We start from the raw sequence: 5,752 nt of genomic DNA on the forward strand, positions 1-5,752 counted from the left end.
AAACAAACTATTAAGAAGTTAAATCTGAGATTTCATTTAACTCCAGTTCTCGACACAGGTTCGGGAAAGCCCCATGAGCTTCTCGCTGTAGAGTGAAAATGGAACGCACACGCCATTTGTTGTTTGTTTATATCACGCAGTCTGTTCTTCTTCTCTCGGTGTATCACGCAGTCTGTCTTCCGTTTGTTGCCTCTTTTGAATGATGAATACACACTACCGTCGCCTATTGGTAAGGAGAGTTATTGCCACTCACGCATGCGCAGTTCATACGTGCTTCTTGGCCGTCGGCTGAAGTCTTTGCGGTGTGTTCCAGTGTGACACATGGCCAAAACGCAGAGAAGAGAGACGACACAACAGTCGGGGTCTGTCTGTGTCAGCTCTTTGTTGTCAGATTGGTGTGTCCGGGCCTTGTTTATTCAAATAGAAAACGTCCCTGGGTGGGCTTGAACCACCAACCTTTCGGTTAACAGCCGAACGCGCTAACCAATTGCGCCACAGAGACATGCCTCCCTTCAAGAAAGGGGCGTGAAGTTTACCTCAGCCCCCACCCTCATTCATTTGCTACTTGCTTCAAGAGGTCTGTTCTCCTTCCTGCCATACAGAAGAGTATAAGTTGCCTCAAATCAAACCTGTGGAAGCTGAATGTGTGCTAGTCTTAAAGCTTTAGTTTTTAAATATTATCGATATAAGGATATACATGATGATGAGTAACAGTTAAGTTCTTACTTATGATGCTGGTTTCTCAGAAGCTTACAATCTTAACATAATACCTCGCTAAGGTGCCATTAAAGGGCCAAATGTAATCAGGCATAACGTAAGAGAGGCTTTGTGCATCTGTGATAAATATATCATATATTCATCTTCATCTGTATTCAAGTCTGTTCTCTACAGAAGCAGCCTTTCCAGTATGTCACATGGTCTTTCCCTACTCATCAGTTGCTAAATCAAAAGACATTCACCAGTACATGGACTTAAAATCAACTACATGACAAGATGTGATACATACAAACATATGCACTTGGATGAAACACCCCTTTATTGAACTAAAATAAAGGGGTTTTCTTTTCAAAATTACTACATTACTACATTTATATTGCACACATCACAGAAAGTGTTTCAACGTCTTCATTACTTCTTTAGAATTATGCACATTGACATCATATTTAATGAGACACAATTGGCAGCTGAATAGTCACCATCTTCCTGGCAGATGTAATGTAGGACTCAAACTGTCTCCGATTTCCAAAAAATATCAAGTTCCTAATTCTGCCCGCCAAATATGCTGCCCTCCAGCCATGGACCCAAATAATAGTCACTTGGCAATATTTAATAAAGAAGTAGGCCTTTCTGACTTATTTTTTCCTCATAATCTCTCAATCTCAGGCCTGATTAAAGTCTTAACAATGGAGGCCTTTCAACTTAAAAATGCAGAGAGCTACTTAAAGAGAGGCATGAGAAAGATCAGAAACACAATAAGGAGCCTTATCAAGAGTCACATGTTGATGGTGCATGCGCGTATAATGTACATTAGAAACACACATGGCAATACAACATGTTAGGAGTTATATCCATCTACCAAGAGAACACTTTATGCTGCAGTAAATTGAAGCAGTTATCCAGCAGCAGAAGGAACAGTGTGGAGCGTGTGCAGCTAGGTGGGGCAGCTCCATAACGCTCTATTAGGGTTTGTGGTGGAGAGCAGCATTTGGTAGGCGGCGCGGTGGAGTGGAGTCCATATGTTAGTATGACAGTGAGGCACTGTGTATGAGATAATATTCTGCTAATGAACACCATTGGACTAGAGCAGAAGAAAGGAACAACGTCCAACCAGTTACAAGAGTGTGCTGTGTGAAGTCAATCTGAGAAAATGTCATACGGCAATAATGATATTATTATATTAAAACTGGTTTAGCTCTCATCAAACGGGGGTTTTTTATTTGTTTTTTACAGGGTTAAAGAGTTTCTTAGGCAGACTGTCAAAGTAAAATCCGATAAAACTGATTAACTTATAATATTTTGTAGATATGTTTGCTGTAGTGCCAGAGTAAGTAGCGCTCCACTTCAGACCTCCATGCAGTGCCTATATATGTCTGCAGCTCTATCATTTAGAGCAGCAATTTACCGTCTTTTTCAAATTCCAGTTCAAAATAATTGTACCTCCTACAGCGATCTCAAGAGCCTAAAATATCACGTGTGCCCTTTATTTTCCAAGCAAACGTACACCCCTCTCATGTTATAATAACTATAACCTATGTTTAAAGGGCTATAAGTAGCCCATGGATGTTTCAAAATGACTGGAATCAGTTGTTATGTGGTTTCCATGTGACAATGGGGTTTCTCTTGCACCCAGGAGTCTCAGAATCCTTCCATCTCTGAGTCTCACGGGAAATAAGGTCGATGCTCAGCCATGTTACATTTTCTTTTAGTTACGCTTTAGTTTGTCATTTAATATGTAATGCAGGAAGACAAAGGAATCATCTGCATTTGCCGATGAAGGCAGATTATACAAAACAGCTCTCCCATAACTGCTCATATTCATTGTGACAAGCGTAGAGTACCTCCTCAGTGCACAATGTCCATGTGTCGTCCATATGGACAGTTGGAGGAGGCCTGAGCATGTGGCCTGACTAGGCATGGGATGGTAAGAATTTCATGTCCCGACTATCCAAAATGATTCTGGTATGCTTGTGTGCCATTTTAACAGTTGTAAGCATACCTTGATAAGAAACAAGTATTTATATTGCAAAGATAAGACAACTCGTTCTTAAATAAGGAAATAATTAATCCCTCTGCATAAATAATCAAAACCAAAGCAACGTTGTGTGTGTTTAAGATCATCTTTTTTACCAGATGATATATCGTCCCATCCCTAGGCCTGACAATGTTTGAGTGCTTACCAAACAATTCTGATAACCCCTGACGTAAACCCACCTGAATGAAAGCTATTTTTTAAGTTACCATAGAAGGCAATGAAGTTCGTCTTTTTTAACTGCCACAACAACTGAAAAGAAATAAGAGATATTCCATTTTTTTTATCGAGGGCTATCAGACAACTTTTGACAAACATATGTGTTTTATTATGTAGAGTAAAAATTGTGTATTTCATTCAACTTATTACTATAAATCATAGAGTTGGCCATTTCAGATAAGTTTGTTACTGTTGATAAAGCCAGCCAATACCTTAAGAAGAATAGACCTTTGCCTGGTCTTTTTGTCTTAAGGGGGGAAAGATCGCTTGTGTTTGAAGAGTAAAGCCAATCCAAACACAGCAATTACCCAAACTAAAATTAAAGCTGGTCCTCATAAAATGGGAATTCCTACTTTTCTGTGTGGGTCAGCTGCTCTTGCTGTGTACACTCTCTGTCCCTAAAAACACTCTTTTAAAGTATTTTAAATAATAGTCGTTAAACATAAGAGGAGTCACCATAGCATAGAACGAGACAAAAACGACACTCTTGGGTCCTTGCTAATTAAAAGGCACCACACATAACAACATAGTCTAACTTTCATTAACCCCTGCGCTCTATGCCTTCTTTCCCAGAGCAGGGAAGGGCTTCCTCTCTGCCTTTTCAAAGGTGTAAAACCATCTGGTGCAGGCTGACAGTGAAGTAGATGGGGTGGTGCACTTGGGGGGGGGGGTAACTACAGACTGCACTCCCCAGTAAAGACAGGACATGTACTCCCCAGTAAAAACAGGACATGTAGGCTGTCATCTCAAGACAAAAACCCAAAAGGCACTCCCAGCCTGGATCACACAGCAGAACCGCAGGGAGAATGCACGCCAACATGGGCTATAAAGAGACATATGTTTGCCTAAAAGATGAGGGATGTTTCCATATGCTTATTCTACACTATTCAACTTTGCCAAACAATGTTATAACACATGACTGGATTTAAAACTATTAAAAACTCAAAAAAAGAATTGAGTTATTATGTTAAGTACTACAGGCTACTTGCCTCTTCCAATGGCAGAACTTTCATATCACTAACTTATTCCCAGCCAGTCCTGATCAAAGCCCAGCACTGGGGAATTTTGGGCTACATGTTTGGTTCAGTGCACACCAATAAAGACATTATTATTCTGGATGATTATGTCCTTGTCCTCAAAGGCTGAAGGATAAATTGCATTATGTGCTTCAAGTGTAAAATGTAAAAGGGGAGCAGCCATGGAAGCAGACAGGCTGGCTACGTGTTATTACAAATATTTCCAGCTGTAGAGTTTGGCACTCATCAGGCAGGACCTGAGGTGGAATCGCTCGACTACAATCAGTCATTATCGGTAAATGGAGTAACATACTCAAATGTCAACTGAAAAAGAAAAGCAGTCAAACAACCAAACCTGTAAATACAAAGAATGATCTAATCATGTTGAGTTCTGAAACACATATTCTTTCTTCAGTAAATTATTTTAAAACTTACCGCTGAGCCTGGCTGTTCGGCAGTTGTAACTTCTCCTTGACAATCTGCTCTGTCAAACAGGAAAAACACCCCACCATTCACCGACACAAAGCGGCGGTAGGGTACCAGGGTAAACCGGTTTTCTCCTAACGTCTCCCTAGGCTCTTTTTAACTAGTTTAAACTTCACAAACTAGCATTAAACCGACAACAACGGCATCATTATTGTCCCAACCCTGCCTCAGGCACACGTTTTGAACGCTAACATGGCTGTGAGTGCAGATGTGAGGAGGACGGTTAGCTGGTTTCCATTCTCCCTCACTTCGTTCAACCGTTGGAGTTCCCGTCTGTGGCTCCACACACCAAACTACTCCCGAGTCCTCCTCCTCTCTGGAAAATCTTAACTAACCTCCCTCACACACCTCCCCTCTCCCATTTCTCGTCGCTGAAGTAAACGGCACTTAAAAAAACAAAGGACGAAAAGTTTCCCTCCGAGGCAATCCCCCAATCCCCCTCTCTATCTCCATCCAGCAGCGTCGTCAGAAGCGGAGGGAGGGGTGAGGGGGCTCAGCAACAGATGAGCGAGGCCCTAGCTTTAATGAGCTAGCTGGCTATACCTGAGCTCCTGTAATAAACTCACCCTGATTTTACTTTGATTTTTTAGGGTGTTTGTGTTTGACACAAAATGAATAAAATATTAGTCAGTCCATTTACAGAAAACCCTTGTGTTTGTCAGATGTTGTCCAACTTCCCATGAGAACACGTCAGCTAAAGTTGTAATTAAGACCCACACCAGCTGAACTACAGCTGTTTTTTTTATTAGGGGATAGTCCAAACTAGTGCTAGCTTTAACAGTACCACGTTCTAATAAAGGCCCCTTTGAAGGATGAATAGGTGACCAGGTCATAATTGATATCTAAATCCTTTCTTTTAAATGTAATGCTTTCTATTTTATATTTGAATCGTGAATTGTTGTTCCTGTTTTCCATGTTAATTACTTTGTAACTTAAAGGTTTTGTAGAAATCTAAATAAAAGTGTATTAGGCCTATTAAACATTACTTTACCATTTATGAATAACTAATTAAACATTTTTTGTAGAGCATAAAACCCCCAACACATTGCTAGGTTTTTTGTCGATCGTCTTCCACTAGCTTTCTCTTGATAGTTCAGTTATCAAGTAACACATAGAAACCATGACCTCTGACCTACTGGAGAAATAGGCCTACTGCAGATAGGTATACCAAAAACTATAGAGTCATTGGATTCCAACACTAACTTATTTACACAATAGTCCTAACTAATGGATTATAACTGATCTACGATAGTAATTTATTAATTACTTATTACAAGTCAAA

The 5,752-nt window shown here is 40.3% G+C and overlaps 1 non-coding gene across 1 annotated transcript; it reads right to left on the reverse strand.

Moving 5' to 3' along the window:
• Window positions 1–428: 428 nt before the first annotated feature.
• Window positions 429–502, reverse strand: trnan-guu (transfer RNA asparagine (anticodon GUU)). Its single transcript has one exon. It is a non-coding gene; the product is annotated as a tRNA-Asn (tRNA).
• Between the last annotated feature and the right edge of the window lie 5,250 nt (window positions 503–5,752).

The sequence above is a fragment of the Notothenia coriiceps genome, unplaced genomic scaffold (assembly GCF_000735185.1).
Source record: "Notothenia coriiceps isolate Sejong01 unplaced genomic scaffold, NC01 NC01_scaffold00000282, whole genome shotgun sequence".
NCBI classification, from domain to species: domain Eukaryota; kingdom Metazoa; phylum Chordata; class Actinopteri; order Perciformes; family Nototheniidae; genus Notothenia; species Notothenia coriiceps.